Consider the following 18,720-nt stretch of genomic DNA (forward strand, 5'->3'; position numbering starts at 1 on the left):
TCTATGAACATGATCTCCTGATTTTTTGTTTTATATCTATAGATGTGATGAATTCTATTAATGGATTGCCTAATGTTAAATCACTCTTGAATTCCACATATAAACTGAAATTCATCACTGATGTCATTTGAATCATGTCCTGAAATATGTATGTACAAATTCAAATTCCCTTCTACTGTGAATGAGATTATCCAGGATGCTTATATCGGACTGGTTCTTAGTGTGACTCTTCTCTGCTCTTGGCCGATGTTTAAAACTACAACGTTTTCTCCTGAGAGAATTTTGGGGTTTGATGATATACTAGTGGTCCTTAAAAGTTTTTAGTACTTTATGAAGTGTGTTGAAAAATGCTGTGGTTGCCTTTGAAATGGAAATTTAAATTTCAATCTAAATGGTAAATCATTGTAAAAATATAATTCTCAGAATATAAAAACATTTACAATTTAAAATAAAAAAATATATCACCAAAGAATGACTTCTATGGAGTGTTTATTGTAATATAGAGTTTTCTTCAAAGCTGGAAAGTACATAAATGCCTAATGATTGATGGACAGATAGACAAACAGTGGTACCTCCATACCACGGAATCCCACTCAGCAATAAGGAGAAACAAACTATTGAGATATGCAACCAACATGAATGAATATCTAAGGCATTATGCTGTGTAAAAGGAACACCTTAGCCTCCCCATCCTTCCAGTCTCTGCTGGTGCCTTCCTGTGCCTGAACCTGCCCAAAGACCAGGAGGCTGGGGAGGCTGGAAATACCCGACCCTGTGTCCACAGCACAGCAGGTGACAGGAAGACACTGGGTCACCGAGCTCTCAGGAGATGATGGGCAGACCTTATGAGAGAAGAGAGAAAAACTGCTACCAAATAAATCCTGGGCAAGTTGCACATGATCTAAAACCCATATCTGCGAGGCTTCTCTTCAGTAGGATCCACCTCTGGGACTTGGAAGAGTCACACTTTATCTGTCCTGGTCAATCCTGGGACTACAGTTACTTCCCAAAACTCTACAGTCAGGTTCCTCTTCACATGGTGTCCTATTCCAGGGTGAGTAATATTCTCTCTCTCTCTCTCTTTTAAAAGAGTTCTGGAAATTCTGTAACCTCATTTGAGATAAAAATTTAAATTTGAATCTAAAGGATTGTTGCAAAAATGTAATTGCCAAAATTTCTTAAATATTTACAGTTTTAAAATAGAAAAAATTTGAGGCCGGCCCCGTGGCTTGGTGGTTAAGTGAGCGCTCCACTGCACAGCGACCGGGTTGGATCCAGGCTCGCACCCGACGGCGCTGCTTCTCTGGCCATACTGAGGACCGCTGGTCCCACATACAGCAACTAGAAGGATGTGCAGCTATGACACACAACTGCTCTAAGGGCTTTGCAGGGAAAAATAAATAAATAAAATCTTTAAAAAAAAAAAAAAAAAAAAATAAAATTTATATCAACAAAGAAAGGCTTGGGGCTGGCCTGGTGGCATAGTGGTTAAGCTCATGGGCTCTGCTCTGATGTCCCAGGATTTGCATGTTTGGATCCTGGGTGCAGACCTGCACGTTGCTTATCAAGCCACACCGTGGCTGGTATCCCACATATAAAGTAGAGGAAGATTGGGTCTGGCCTGGTGGTGCAAGCGGTTAAGTGCAAGCGCTCTGATGTGGCAGCCAGAGTCCACCGGTTCAGATGCCAGGTGTGCACCGAGCCCAGCACTTGCCATTAAGCCGTGCTGTGGTGGCATCCCATATAAAGCAGAGGACGATAGGCACAGATGTTAGCCCAGGGCCAGAAATCTTCCTCAGCAAAAAGAGAGAGGATTGGCGCCGGATATTAGCTTAGGGCTGGTCACCTCACAAAAAAACAAAAAATAAAAATAAAATACAGTAGAGGAAGATGGGCATAGATGTTAGTCCAGGGCCAATCTTCCTCAATATAAACCTGGGAGGATTGGCAACAGATGTTAGCTCCAGGCTAATCTTCCTCACCAAAAAAACAAACAAACAGGAAGTCTTGAATGAAGTGTTTATTGCATATAGGGTAATCTCTTTCCAAAGATATATATTTTTTCCTCCAAAATGAAAAAAAAAGGATGCATATTCAACTCTCTCTCAGAATCCTTCCACCTTCTCCTTCCTGACTTGAGGTAAAGGAGCCCCCAACCCTTCCTGAGTTAGGTCTGCAAACTAGAAGTCACAGCACCTCAGACATTCTTCATTACAGAAACTACTCTAAACTTTCCTCTGGTTTTCTTCACACGCCTTTAGCAATACTCATTGTGGTGAAATTATGATAGTCTCTCCTATGGGGTGGTGGCCATCTCCTTAGGGAATTTGGTCCATGTCTCAGAGCCTTCAATGATGCTACTAATGAAAAGTGCTCCTGTAGGTACATCATCTCTGAATTTGGATGAAATAAGGAACACAACTTCTAATAAAAATGAATCTAAATCATAGCACAGCAAAGGTGCAGACTGTTAACTTTTTTTTTTTATTTATGGTTTATAACATTGTAAAAATTTCAGGTGTACATCATTGTTCTTCTATTTCTGCATAGATTACATCATGTTCACCACCAAAATACTTAATTACAACCCATCACCACACACATGTACCGAATTATCCCTTTCCTCCTCCTCCATCCCCCTTCCCCTCTGGTGAATCGTCACCAATCCAATCTCTGTCCCTATGTGTTTGTTTATTGTTTATTTATTACCTACTACTTAATGAAGGAAATCATCACATTGTGGCTTGACCTTCCTCCCCTCTGACTTATTTCCCTTTGCATTATACCCTCAATGTCCATCCATGTTGTCACAAATGGCTGGATTTCATCGCTTCTTATGACTGAGTAGTAGTTCCATTGTGTATATATACCAGATCTTCTTTATCCATTCGTCCCTTGATGGGCACTTAGAAGTTGCTTCCAAGTCTTGGCTATTGTGAATAACAGCTGCAATGAACACAGGGTGCTTGAAAACACCAGACCGTTAACTTCTTAATCCTAAGTGTTCTAGTTGGTGGCATTAGGGGACCTCTCTGTACAGAAGCTCCTCGTGCCTAATTTGCTGGATCTGAGGTCTTTTTTGCACAATTTGTCCCCAGGGGCCCCTTGGCTTCTGTCCTTCCTCCACATCCTGCCCAGTCTCCTAATTACTCACTCTCCTTTATTTCAGGGTCCTGATTGATTTTTATTTCATTTTTTTTACAGACAAAATGTTGTATATATCTAATGTATACATCTTGGCAAGTGTGATGGATAAGTATGCACTTACTTAAATCGTTACTATTGGTATCAAATATGCCATTAACTTATCCATCACCTCCAAAAAAGTTTTCTTCCACTCTCTTATTTATTATTCTTAGTTTTTGGAGATAAAAACCCTCTGATATAAGATCTATCCTACTTAGTATAATTTTTAAGTTTAAAATACAAAGTATTTTTAACTATAAGCTTTATAAGTTGTACTTTGATAAGTTGGTACCACATATGTAGATATGTGGGACTTATTTATCTTGGTGTGGTAATTGCAACTTTGTACCCTTTGACTGATACCTCCCTTAGTTGGTCCTCCTCTCAGACCCTGGTGACCACCATCTCCAGACTTTCTGCTTCTGTATGAGTTTGACTATAAGTTGGATTCTATACATATAAGGGAGTATCATTTAGTATTTGTGTTATGCATCTGGCTCATTTCACTTAACATAATGTCCTTGAGGTTCATCCATGTTGTTACTGGAAAATGGCAGAATTTCCTTATCTATTTAGTCTCAATAATATATATTCCATTATGTAAATATATGTACATAAGGAAATACATATGTGTGGAGAAAATGTGTGATATATATAACACACAGATATATATCACACGTTTTATTTATCCACTCACCTGTCAATTGACAGTTAAATAGTTTCCAAATCTTGGACTATTGTTCATAATGTTGCAATAAATATGAGAGTACAGACATCTCTTTGAGATCCTAATTTCAATTCCTTTGGTTTATATACTCAGAAGTGAGATTGATTGCTGGATCATAGTGTACTTCTATTTTAGGAGACTCTCTATATCATGTTTCTCCATAGTGGGTGCGCACTGATTTACATTTTCATCAACTGTGTACAAGTGTTCCACTTTCTCTCCACATCCACACCAGCATGCATTATCTTTTTTTTTTTTTATTTTTATTTTTTTGGTGAAGAAGATTAGCCGTGAGCTAACATCCATTGCCACAATCCTCCTCTTTAGTAGAGGAATATTGGCCCGCTGACATCTGTCCCCATCTTCCTTTACTTTACATGTGGGATGCCGCCACAGCATGGCTTGAAGACAAGTGCATCGGTCTGCACCCGGGATCCGAACCATGCTAACTTCCCAGGCCACTCAAAGCAGAGCACTTGAACCCAAACCACTACGCCACTGGGCCGAGCCTCTATCTTTTGTTTTTTTACAATAGCTTACATACTGACACTTGTGAGGCTGATATTTTGTTATAGTTTTGATTTTCATTTCCTTGATGATTAGTGATGCTTGAGCACATTCTCATAAACCAGTTGAAATTTGTATAACTTCGGAGTAAAAATATCTAATTGATCACTTTGCCAAGTTTTTGAATTATTTGTTTATTGCAATTGAGTTGTCAAATGAGTTCCTTTTTATACTTTGGGTAGTAACCTCATATACAACATATATGTTTCTGAAAATATTTTTCTTTCTAGTCTACAGTTTGCCTTTTTCATTCTGTTGACTCATTTTCTGGCTGTTCAGAAACTTAACTTTCTGCAGGGCCACTTGTCTATTTTCACTTTTTTGCTTATGTCTTTTTGGTGTCAGATCAGCTGTATCATTTCCAAGCCACCAATATCACCAAAAGCTTTTCCCTATGGTTTCTTATAGGAATTTTAGAGTTTCAGGTCTTTAGTTTAAGTATATAATCCATTTTGAGTTGACTTTGCATAAGGTATATGAGATATATATCGTCTTTTGTATATAGGATAAGGGTCAAATTCTTTCTTCTTCTTTTTTTTTTTTTTTTGTGAGGAGTGACTAGCCCTGAGAGTTAACATCTGATGCCAATCCTCCCCTTTTTTCTTGAGGAAGATTGGCCCTGAGCTAACATCCATTGCCCATCTTCCTCCACTTTATATGGGACGCCACCACAGCACTGGTTGGATGCTTACAAGCGGTGCGTCGGGTGCACGCCCCTGGGTTCCGAACCTGTGAATCCCTGGCCACCCTGCCGGAGTGTGTGCACCCTAATCGCTTTTGCGCCACAGAGCCGGGCCCTCAAATTCCTTATTCTTCTGCATGTGGATGTTCAGTTTTCCCAAAACTACATATTAAAGAGACTATCCTTTCCACGTACTGTTAGCAACCTGGTCAAACACATCAGTTGGTCATAAATGCATGGGTTTATTTCTGAGCTCTCTCTGAGTCTGCACCATTGGTCTATACATCTTTTTAAATGCCAATAGCACATTGTTTTTATTACTCTAGTTCTGTAAAGTATATTTTGAAAATGAGAAAGAAGGGGTCCCTGTGAGAGAATCACTCCAGAGTCACATTAGAGTCCTGGTTTTGTCCCACCACCATGACTGTAAGAAAAAACAAAAACAAAACACTTTTTTTCATAAGTACGGTTGTGTTGTTTCTTTAGCTCAAACACGAAGTAACAGATATAGACTGGGATTTATTAGAACTTGGAGTATAACTTGTTATCCCTGTGATTGAATGTGTGAGCCTAACCAGCTCCTAACCTCCATGGCCATTACTAATTTCACAACAAACTGACAAATCCTATTTTTCACTCCTCACAGGCTACATGTAAAGACCACATGGGCCCAGAAAGAACGTGTGGATTTCTTTTCTGAGTCCTGGATGGACTGGGTTTGAGGTAGAAATGCGCACTGTTCCTGACTCATCCAGGGTGCCTCCACATTTCCCAACCCCATTTAACTGAGCCAAAGACACGTGACCAGTTTTGTTAGTGGTGTAAGATTGCAAATTAAGTGAGGTCACTTTCATGTGCATGTCAGCTGTCTCAGAGGATTTCCTTTTCTTTTATTTCAGCTTCTGGGATGTTGGGGTTGTTTATGCCCACAGTGCATGGCTCATCCATCCTAAGTCTAAACCAGTTCTCCTCAATAGTTCTTCATCTCCCACCTAGATTCTATGTGGGAGATGAAAAGCTCTACCAGTATTTCTTTTTCTTTTCCTGAGAAAGATTAGTCCTGAGCTAATATTCATGCGCAATCTTCCTCTATTTTGCAGCAATAGTAATGCTGCCACAGCATGGGTGATGAGTGGTGTAGGTGCATGCCCAGCATCCAAACCCCTGTGAACCCAGGCTTGCCAAAAAGATGAACACGCCTGGAACATAGCACCACTACACCATGGGGCCAACCTCCTCACCAGTATTTTTAAATGCTATGTTCTCAAGTGGTGCTCTTCATCAAAGACACTTTCTCTCCATCACCTCAGTATCATCAAAGGCTCTAGGCTCTAGAAAGTACAATAATCTCTGTGTCCCCCAAAGCATCTGGTCCTCAATGCTGCTGAAAAATTCCTGCACCTATCACAGGGTAGGGATTCCGCCGCCAGTATGGTCCTCAGACATGTACTAAAATAACCCAAGCTCCTCATTTCATGCTTATCCCTCTTTGCTTATCAGACAACAACAATCTCAGTTGTATCTGACAGAAGCTATGACAAGGTTAAGTGAATATAATTATTGTTTTCTCTGTGTGTGTGTGTGTGTGTGTGTGTGTGTGTTGAGGTAGCTAGTGGCAGGGGGTGCCAAATATAGTGGCTATAATCTCTGAAGCCTGTGACATTGAGAGGGTTTGGAATATTAATCCCAGATTCAGAAATATAGGTTTGTAATTAGAAAAAAATCAAAGGATTTAATTTAAAATCATATTTTTATATGACATTTTATTGAAAAAAGCAATAAATTTTGGGGAAGATTCAGCAAAAATTAAGTGTAAGAGGCACAAGCGGTAACCATTCAGTGTCCTTTGAGTTGAGAAAGTAGCATTTGACTTAGGTGATAGTTCTATGAATCTGTAGAATCTGTTGAAACTTCTGGATCCCTAGTGCTTTCCTTTGGGATAGACACATAAATTTCTTTATCTTTTGATGGATATTGTTGAACTTGGGCTTTCTATAACCATTGGGGAGAGGGTTCAATAATAATATATTTTTACTAGAAAGAAAACTTGTTTATCACCTGACTTCCACATTAATTGGCATTGAGTTCTGCAAATAAATCCAATAAATTATAATGTTAGTTTTGGGCATCATGCATTTCTTCCTTTTTGCTTATATGGCTTTGAAAAATCCTTCTCAGGTGCTTTGGTTCTGCTTGTCTGTTCATAACTGAAATGATGCTGACACTCAGTAGTGTGAAGTTTGAGGAAAGAACACACTTTGGGCAGAGAAAAACTTCCTCAGAGGAGCAGAGAACTCAGCAAGAGACACATGAGCATCTTTGCCAGTCCTCATGTGTCAACTCAGTATTTCCTGGGGCCTCCGTGTGCACCTGTCTGCCTCCCATGGATCAAAAAAAGAAAGAGCCTCTCAACACAATGAATCTGATTCTTTGGAAATAATTTAGTTCGGGTTTGTGACTGTTTTTGGTAGTCAACAACTGGGTGGGATAACAGATTTTTCACAAATATCCTCCAGTTCCGCAAGCCTGTCACAGTTCCCATGGTGGCTACAGGTGAAATGATAATTGCAGCTTCTAAGGGTGAGGTGAGGTCACAGTAGAATCACAAACCCATATCTAGTAGGCTCTAGCTGCCTCCCTCCATTCCAGGTCCTGGCTGTCATGACCATCACACCAGGCCCACTTCGTCCTGGCAGTGCGGAAAGAGTCCACTGACTATTTTCTATTCCAGTCTGAGAGGAAGAGTCTGCAAGGAAGCGAGGGGCTATCTCAGGAGTCTGGGTAAGTGATCACGTCAGAAAAGGGATTCTTTAGGATTTAGAGTATGGGTCTAGTGCCAAAGCCACACAGGAGGGAGGAATAGATTCTGAGGCATTAACCGAGCTAGTAGGATCTCTAAGCACCAAACCCTAATGGATCATACTATAATTTAGTCACTAATCAAAAATGACTTTGAATCTTGCCATTGAATCTGGAGTGATAATGTATCCTGACTTGTACTTAATAGCTGTAGTTCTGGCAAATCAATCTGCTCTTCAGCCTAATATACTGGAATCATAGACTACATTTTCCAGGATTACTGCAGGTGTGTCTACCATGCCTCTGTGCTTATAATAAAGAATAGGATGAATCTACCTGAGGAATAATTTAGTGCTGTGCAGAAATAATGTATCCAAATGGCAATTGCTGGAATAGAAATGTTTTCTCTTACTCTAGGGTGTATCAAGCGCTTACATGGAGACAATGCAATTTTTCCCTACTAGAAAAATCTGTGGTCTATTAATTTTGATGAGACTGTTTTCTCTCTGCATGAAGAAAGGGAAACTCAGTACTTAAGGAAAATGTCAGTCTTCAATAATGAGTTTCAGCTAGCAGCTGTCAGGTCTCAAATGTATCTTTCAATATTTTCTCTGGTTTAAAAATATTCTATCTACTTTAAAAACATGTTATTTCCAATCTGATAAACATGTACCCAAGATTTTACATATTAGAGATTCCTTTATAGCGTAACTGTCTTAAAAAATAAGTAAGACAAATCTCACTTGGATTGTTGAACATCTGTCTCGCAGCCAATACCTTGGCATCCAGTGTTCTCTCTAAAGAAAGAATTGGTGCAGCATTTGGGTGGAAACATTTTCTCAGTGATATTGGATGCAAACTTGTTTGCTCCCATATCCACTTGGAGTGGGCCAGGGGTGTGTCCATTGGAACCACCTGCTCTTTTGGCAGAGTGTCTTCCAGGCCATCACCATCAGCCCCTAGGAACTCCAGCTGGGCAGAGCTTAAAGTGAAAGCTCCCAAGTACATTGGATTGCATCCCATTTTTCCTCTTGCTGAATCCTACAATTCCTGACAAATATCATTTTAAGTCTGTAGATGTGACTGGTAATTGGAGCAACAAAAACATCACAAAGAAAAAAAGATTTCTGGGATTATGTTATGTTGTAATTCATGACAGAATCACAGTCTTATGTCAGGATTTTTTATTATTCCCTGATGTTCCATGTTTGGGGCTCATGACTCCCTGGACCAGTGGCTTTATGGTTTTCATCCCTGTGCAGGCACAAGCAGCAGGTCCAGCACATTCATGGGACCAATATCTCCCCTAGATCCTCTGGGTTGTGAATCCAGAGCCACCCAGAAGCATCCTTGTCTTGGTGGAGCGAACTTTTGTGTCTTTGTACTCTCTCTCTTCCATCTTTCACATTTATTCAGCTCTTTATAATAATCCCAGCCAGAGGCTGGCTATCTTCGTTGGACCAATTACTGCATGTTTCCCAACTGTAAGCCCCTACGTTCTCATGAGCTGTGACCGCCAGAGGCATCCACATTTTTCCTTTCCCCGGATAAGGAGCTTAGATGTTTACTTAATCTTTATGAGAACTATGTAAAATTGAATTTGGCATATCATCTCAGTTATTTATTTACTCATCCTCTTCTTGAGTCCTAAGAACAATTATTAGACACAGTCATTTACAAGAGAGTGGTAAACAAGACAGGTTGGAGATTATCCTCCAAAATAAGCAATAAATACGCAATGTAATTGTAAAGGAACTATTGTAGTAATTATCATCTAAATACCTATGTAAGTAAAACTATAATGCTTGGTAGGGAGCTTCAGAATCATAGGTAGTATTATGCAGGAGTTTCTCTGAAACAACGTGGGGATTACAGAAAATTCTTTGGAGTGTGTGACTATCGATCTGAAATAAAACATGCTCTACCAAGAAATAAACTTGGCATGGAATTGTAGGAAAACTCCTCCATGAAATAAAGCACCACGTAGAGATGGTCATTTGAGAAAAAGAAATTTTCCTCAAGCAGACTCAACAACCAGTAGTAGAGTTAAGCCTGAAGGGTCAATTCCAGATTCAGAAGAGTAGAGCTTGGAATCCTAAATGTGAGTTCTTACATTTCATCTTTGGACAGATAGTAGTCATTTGAAATATGATATTGTGGAAGTGACATTAGCATACTTAAAATATTTTCATTTGGAAATGGCCAGTTAGAACCAGAATAAGTGAAAAGAGAGCACAAAAAGTACGCTGCTTTGCTGTTTTTTGAGTAACATCAGGTGAGTGTTGCTGATGAAAAAAATACTATACTGTCTGGGGAAAAATTGCATGGAATTTGAGATCTGTAAAAAGTAGTTTCATCTCTATTAAAGTATGGATGCTAGTTTGTGTATTTTGGCAAGAAAAGAGAGCTCAGGTCACAAATTCTCCATGTCTCTAATGTGGGGAAATAAGTTTATGGTGAGGATTTCCACCAAACTTGAAGAAGTAGAGAGTGTACCCATTTTGAAGGGATAAAAGCATCATCAATCCATTATTTTTTTTCTAAGTTACCTTACCAAATGAGCAAGCAAAATAGATATTCCTAAATTTTAAGAAATATTTTCATGTTGTTCTCCCCTGCATTTACATTATGAAGCTGATGCAAGTGTTGAGGATTCTACATTTTGAAAAACAAATAGAATTACTTATGACATAATGGGTATATATTGAACCTGGTGCTACTAATTAGAGAGAAACATACATTTTATTTTATTTAGTTTATTTATTTATTTATTTATTTATTTATTTATTTAGTGAGGAATATCAGCCCTGAGCTAACATCTGCCAATCCTCTTCTTTTTGCTGAGGAAGACTGGCCCTAGGCTATCATGCATGACCACCTTCCTCTACTTTATATGAGACTCCTGCCACAGCATGGCCTGACAAAGCGGTGCATCGGTGTGCGCTTGGGGTCTGAACACGACAAACCCTGGGCCGCTGCAGTGGAGGCCTGCCAAGACACATAACTGCTTGTGCCAACTGGTCTGGCCCCAAAAACATACATTTTTAGATCACATTAGCACCTAAATATCTACCATACATTAGATCACAAAAAGCATATAGAAAACCTCTATACATGTACTGCACAGCACATACTACATTAATATGTGTATGTGTGTGAATATGTGTATATATGTATCTAGTATGTATGTGTATATTTAAACACATCTATATATTGTATATATAGAGATGTATTTATGTGTATATATGCACATATATGCATGTAAAATCAAATTGTTTTTCTATCAATCAATAGTATTGCAATAATGTTCAAGAAATAGAAAAATAATACTAATGATAATATTGGCAAACTGTTTTAAGCTTACAGTCTACCTTATCTAAGATGTACATCATATGCTAACTCTTTCCAGTGTTTAAATTCTATGTAGATTGTATTTTTCCATTTTCTAGCTTTAATTTTTGTAATCTACCTATATCTCATGAGGTACTTCAATCTAATTGCACATAATAAAAATAAAACATTTTTGACTTTACCAAAGTAGCAATTAGTCTATTTATGTTGAATATCATAGCAGACATATTTGTGCTTCTAAATTTCACCATCAGACCGTGTTCTTTTGTTAAACTTAGTGTATTTTTCTTATTTTTCTTATCTTAACTCTGGGAAATTATTTTTGAAAAAATAATTCTCCATTTTACCCTTTCTCTTTGGAGGATTATACAAGTAGTTCTCTTAGTTTAGTAACCTCTAAATTTCAGCTTATTTACACAAAGTAATCACAATTTCAAGTTAATTAATACTTTCTATTCCTATCTTGACAATACATAGATATTACAACACTAATCTATTTTCCTTCCTTAGCTTATATTTTTTTATTATTGACGTATTAAAAAAACAACTAAGGATATGTGCATAGGTCAAGCAAGTAACAGCAAATTTCAAGAAAATGCCAGAATCTGAATACACTTCTGTAATGTAGATCCTAGACTAAGAAACAGCAAATCGTTAACACTAAGAGGCTCCCTGGTTCCCCCTTCCAGTCACTACAACTAGGGGTCACTCACTGTTCTGGACACCTAACAACACAGATCAGCGTGTTTCTGTTTTTTTATTTTATATAAATGGAGTAACAGCATGAAGGCTGTCTTTGTTCCTTACGTTGTTTATGAATATATCTACATTGTTTCCATGTTTTGTGAATCCTGCATTGCCATTGTTGTGTAGCATTCTGTTGTATAAACCTTTCAATTGATAATTTAATCACCTCACTGTGTATGGGCATGTGAGTGGTTTTTCAGTTTGTGTCTATTAGGAATAGTGCTGGCATGGCATGAGTTCTAGAAATTGAGTTTTGGTGATACATTTGTGAATTAGTGTTTGGGTATAGAAAGTAGTAGTCAGTACTGTTGGGTCAGAATTTCAAATCTGTTCATCTTTATTAAATATTTCCAAACATTTTTTTGAAATATTTAGTATGTAAGCTCCCTTTTCATACTCACCAGTGGCTTTCAGGTGGTTTAAACCAGTGATTTATGTTTTATTCACATTATTGCCAACAGTTGTGATAATACTTGTCATTTTCCTTTTAGCATTCTGGTTGGTGTGTGATAATTCCAGGTATTTATTAAGGTTAGCATTTCATTGATTACTACAGAAGTTAAGCCTCTTTTGATAGTGTTTAATTATCATTAGGATTACCTCTTTGTTGAAATGTCTTTTGTATATTTTTCCTTTTTGCTATTGTGTTTTGTCTTCTTATTCTTTTGTAGGAGTTGTTTATACATTTTGTTACGAGTCTTTCTCTCCCTGTCTCTCAATCTGTGTCTTCTGATGATTATTATTTTTAAATTTTAATATCTAATTCGTCATTCTCTCTATAGTTGAGTCTTCTGTTCTGTGGCAGAACTATTTTGTTTACATCAAGCCATATTTATATTATTTAGCTTTAAATTTTTAGGTTAGCAATCCATACCCAAAAATTTGTTGTGCTATAGTGAAGAATTAAAAATCTTTTCCATTATGGCTAAAAACTTTAAATTCTACTCTGAAAATGTTGTATCTTGGAAGCTATCTTTCTTAATATTGGCTCTTACACTCTCACTGATTCACTGAGTGTTATCATCAACCTCATCCACGGATCTGACTTTTCCTTCACGTCTCATGGCTCAGCCCTCTCTCCAACTCTTCCTGCCTCCTGAAATCTTCACCAATCCCCTATAGTACTACAAAAGCATTGTCATTTTTGGTGTCATCATTTCAGCAGCAAATAGTCTATTAGCTGCTTGGAACTAAACAGGAAGTGGACCTCACTGAGCTGTTTTGTGTGCAGTCACTCTCTTCCTTGATGTGTCCTGATCCTCCCTCTGCTTCTGTGCACTGAATTCAGCAACATTAGAAGTAAAAAAGCCAAATATATTCTTTGGAATTTTGGGAAGGGAATAACTGACACATTTATAGCATGTTGTATACAGGTGCACATGTCACTGCATCCTGTTCTATGTGATGCCATGGATGGAGGGGAGACTAGGTGGCCAGGGGAGTCTGGAAGCACCAAAGTCCACAGGGTTAGGGCATGGTTGCATTCATGGGCAGAAAGTGAGAAGCCCCCTGATCCTAGTCACTCTCTAAATGCTGATAGCCACAAAAAAAGAAAAGCAACAAAAAATCTTTTGCAGTGAAGAAATAAAGAGAATAAATTATCCCTATTATGCTAAGCATCCTGTACATCAAGGGTAGTGATCTCCTATAGCCCCTTGAATTCCTCCCTACACATATTTGCCAGGGATCTGTGTGAAGTATTACTAGAGCACCTGAATCCTTTCAGATGTTAAAGTCCTTAGTGTTCCACTTGGGAAATAGGGAACCGATATTCAAGGGATAGGGTTTGGGAGGGCGTACATTGGGAAAGGAAGGTACTATGCAACCATGGAGATAAAACTCTTTGGACGAATTCAACTTCTTGTTGTTTTTTCTCCTTCAAGAATCCTTAGTAAGAACTGATGTGTTACATGAATGTCCTTTCTTCACCTTATAAGTTTTAGAGGGAGTTATGCCCACTCAGGAAGAAGTGCAGGTAGTGAAATGATAGTAAAGATCAACGCCCCTGACAGTCTGCCACCAGGGAGTGTGAAAGGATTTAGCTCAATTAGCCTCCTATCTTTAAAAGTGTTCAAAGCTTTACCATGTAGATGATGCCTGTTTGTTGGCAATTCAGAAATCTCTGTTAGTAAGCATCTGTTTATCAAGTGTTATCCCATGTCTGACACTAGCTTGATTGAATCAAAGTGACAAAATTGACAGTCTTGCTTTACCAGTTACAGGTTTATTGGAACTATGTAAGCTAAATTTACATATTCAAACCTTCCAGCAGTAAATTAAAATTAATTCTTCTCTTTGGCCCCTGCTATTATGTGAACATTTGTGTCCCTCCAATTTTCATATGTTGAGAAACCCTAAGTCCCACGGGGTAATGGTATTAGGTGGGAATTTTGGAAGTGATTAGAGTCATGAAGGTGCATACCTCATACACTAAAATAATTGCCCTCATAAATGGTTTCCGTAGAAAGCTCCTGTGTCCTTCCATCATTTGAGTACACAGCCAGAAGCTTCTTGTCTATGAACCAGAATGTGGGCTCTCACCAGAACACTGAATCTGCTGCTGCCTTGATCTTGGACTTCCCAGCCTCTGCCACTATGAGAAAAAAAATATCTGTTGTATATAAACTTCCAAGTCTCTGGCATTTTGTTTTAGCTTAGCCCTGTGCAAATGAAGTACAAATTGTTTAATGTGAGGAAACGAGGGTACACTACCTGTAAAGATACATAAAAATGTGAAAGTGGTATTGGAAGTGACCAATGGTAGAGGCTGAAAGAGTTTGGAAGTGCATACTGTAAAATCCTGCATCATCTCCTGAAAAAAGGATGGTATTAAAGGTGATGCTGAGTAGGAGGAGGACAGAATGGAAAGTACAGAGCTGTAGAAGAGAACCTCAAACTTAGAGAATACCTAAGTGGTCCACATGAACAGAATGGGGTAGTAATATGGACTCTAGAAAAGAGCCATTCTGATGAGCTCTCAGACAGAAATGAGAAACATGTTATTGGAAACTAGATAAAAGGTGATTGTTGTTAAAATGTGCAAAGATCCTGGCTGAACTGTGTTCAAGAAGTGTTTTTATTGCAGAGTACACCTTGTGAGCAATGAAATTAGAGATCTTTGGCTGGGAAAATTTCTAAGCAAAGTGTTCATGGAGTAGCAGCCTGATTTCACTTGGAATGATTACAGTAAAATGGAAAGAAGGGAGAAACTGTGAATATGGAATTAGTAATCAAAAGAGAAGCATGGGCCGCTCCCTAGCTCAGCGGTTAAGTGCACTACGCTCTTCCGCTACTGGTGGCCCGGTTCAGATCCCGAGCGCATTCACCCCACACCGCTTCTCTGGCCATGCTGAGGGCGCATCCCACATACAGCAACTAGAAGGATGTGCAACTATGACTACACAACTATCTACTACTGGGGCTTTGGGGAAAAAAAGGAGGAGGATTGGCAACAGATGTTAGCTCAGAGCTGAAGTCTTCCACCTCAGCAAAAGAGGAGGATTAGCATGGATGTTAGCTCAGGGGGCTGATCTTCCTCACAAAAACAAAAAAAAGGGAAGCAAGAACTTAAAGTGACTGGAAAATTATTATGCAAAAATTTAAAACAACTATGATTATAATGCTAAGGGCTCTAATAGATAAAGGAAACGGCATGCAAGAACATATGGGCAATGTAAGAAGAGCAATAGAAATATTAATAAGAAGAACCAAAAATAAATAATAGAGATAAAAAGAAAATTAATAGGAATGAAAAATGTGCTTGGTGGGTGTCTTTGACATGAGTACAGCCATGTTTGGCTGCTTCCATTGACCTTCAGCCACCAGCACACAAAGAAATATAAAGCTGCTTTCTGTGGTGGTGGGAACTGGCCTTTCCTCCCACGGAGATAGTTGCAATTCTGTAAGAATTCAAGGTCCTTTGGGCGTCACGGCCTGGGGAAGACTGGCCATCTGTGCCGGGCTGGGATGATAACTAGGAAAAACAATGCACGTGCAACAACTGCTACAGGCTGGGACGATAGCCAGGAGGTAAAGGCCTTCCAGTGCACGTACACCACTGATAACCATTTATGTATGGAAACACTTCAGAATGCTTGCTCTGAAAAAAAACTCTGTAACTGCTTACTCTGAAAAATTATTGATGCTATAAAAAACTGCTGGAGACAGAGGCCCGGGTGGGAGAGTTCCACCTGTGGAAGGGACGCCTTGCCCAGGACCTGTGATTCCCACCCAACCCGTGTCCTGTTGAAAGGCTCTCCCAGCAGTGGGGCGTGGATGTTGTGAGTAAATTTGATTTGTTGTAAAGTAATTGATTTGTTGTGAATAATTGATTTTGACGTGTTCTCTTTTGGCTTCAACCTGGTGTTTTCTCTCTTCTGGTTGGATTTTGTCTCATTTCCCTTCAGTCGATGTGGATGCTTTTCCACTTTCCAGTCGCATCTGATGTTTTTCCCTTTTCATTATCTGATCTATTCGAATCTGCTGTTATCTCAGCCTTCGCTCTTGAATGTTTTCCCCTTTCCTAGTCTTCTAGAGCTGATGTTTTTCCCTCTTAGTATTTGACCTATTCGAATCTGTTTCATGGGGACTATCCCACCCTTCACTCTCCTCTATGTAAAAATATACCTTCAGTCCATTTGTTTTGGAGTGGAAAGTTTCTTTACGTCTCCTATCGCAGTTCCCCCAAACCTCTCCATAATTAAATGGGCTTATTAGTAGAGCTGGACATGGCTTGAGGAAAAAATATCTCTGAGCTTGAAGACATGTCAGTAAAGAAACCTCCAAAGAGCTTACAAAGTAAAGAGAAATTGGTCTCGAGAAAAAAATCAGCAGAATACAATATTCAAGATTTGTAGACAACTAAATGGTGTGACATGTGAGTAATGGGTAGACCAGAAGGAAAATAGAGAGAGAGAAAGTAATGGAAAATATTTGGAAGCAATAATGGATTGAGACTTTATCACAAATAAATATCTGACACTAAAACCACAATATCCAAAAGCTAGACAAGAGTAAAATCATTACTAATAAAGAAAATTTGATAGACCAATATCTCTTAGAAACATAGATGAAAAATCATGGTGACAAAATATTAGCAAATTAAATTCAACAATGTTTTTAAAGAAATTGCATACTCTTGACCAACCAGGATTTATCCCAGATACTGGCAAGGCTGGGTTAAGCTTACTCCAAGATCAAATAATTGTATTCATCTCAAAACAAAAATCATATGATCCCCATATCAGTAGAGATCTCAAAAGAGCAAAGCTTTTGGACAAACTCAAAACTCCATTCTTTTGGATAAAATTCTCTCAGGTAAACTAGGACTAGAGAGGAGCTTCACTGGAAGATGATGAAGAAAACCTCACAAGACCTTACACAGCTCACATCTTACCTGCAATGGTAAGAAACTCAAAGATTTTCCCACTCAGTTCAGGTCCAAGATACCCAAGGGATGTCCCCTTTCCCCTCTCCTTTCCAATATTATACAGGGAAAGTCACTTGCTAAATGTATTAAGAGAAGAAAAAGAAATAAAATGAATACCAGATTAGGGTAGAAAGAAAAAAATTAAGATATAACCCGATAAAAATGGGCCAACAAAATTGATTACAGACACACTCCCAAAGAAGACACTTAGCTACTAAGCTATTGTGGAAAAATGACCCACATGTTATGTCATCAGTGGAATGCAAATAAAAAAATACTAGTGTATACCAAGGCTGCCCACTTACCTTATTAGAACTGGCCCACAAATCTGGAACACTGATACAATAAAAATGCTGTAGTGGATGTGAAGCAAAATCCAGAATCTTGAGTCATTTATTTCTAAGTAGAGATGCCAAAATAAATACAGCTGGTGCTTTGGGAAGACAGATTGGCAGTTTCTGCTAATATTAAACAAACACTATTCTTACCACACAATCTAGCAATTTTTGCCCCATACAGGTGCTTACTAAAAGTAGTTGAAAAACATGTCCACAGAAGAAATCTGCACATGGATATTCATAGAAACTTTATTATTCATAATTGCAAAAAGCTAGAAAGTAAACCAAGGTGTTCTTCAGTAGATGAATGGATCAATATAGCTCTAATTTAGATTCTGGGAATGGAATACTATTCAGCACTAAAAGGGTAAGGTATCAAGCCATTTAAATACATGTGAGGATACTTATATGCATGTTTATTAAGTGAAATAATCCAATCTAGAAAAAGAGGCTACCAAATATATGTCGCTCCCAACTATACAATATCCTGAAGTAAAAGGCATATTTATAAGATGGTCTAAAAGTCAGTAGTTGCCAGGGTTGGTGGAGGTAGTAGGGATGAGATAGTCTAAGCATAGACGATTTTCAGGATGATGAAAATAATCTATATGATATGCTCATAATGATGGATACACATCATTATACCTTTATTCAAACCCACAGAATGCTACATCCCTAAGAGTGAAGCATAAGAGTAAGCTACAGACTTTGAAGAGTATTTATGATGTGTCCAAATGTAGATTTGGCATCCAATGGTAGCAAACCTGGACCACTCTGAGTAGGGGATGTTGATAATGGGGAGGCTGTGCATGTGTGGGAGCCCAGGAGAGTATATGGGAAATGTCGAGTACCTTCCACTATCAATTTTTCTGAGGAACCTTAACCTACTCTAAAA

The 18,720-nt window shown here is 38.5% G+C and overlaps 1 protein-coding gene across 1 annotated transcript in view; it reads left to right on the forward strand.

Moving 5' to 3' along the window:
• The window catches only part of LOC147912746 (uncharacterized), an 88,834-nt gene that overhangs the window by 7,526 nt on the left and 62,588 nt on the right, over positions 1 to 18,720 (forward strand). The gene's annotated exons all lie outside the window — the stretch shown is intronic.

This window comes from Ceratotherium simum, chromosome 33, assembly GCF_057802395.1.
Source record: "Ceratotherium simum simum isolate JZ-2026a chromosome 33, ASM5780239v1, whole genome shotgun sequence".
NCBI classification, from domain to species: Eukaryota; Metazoa; Chordata; class Mammalia; order Perissodactyla; family Rhinocerotidae; genus Ceratotherium; species Ceratotherium simum.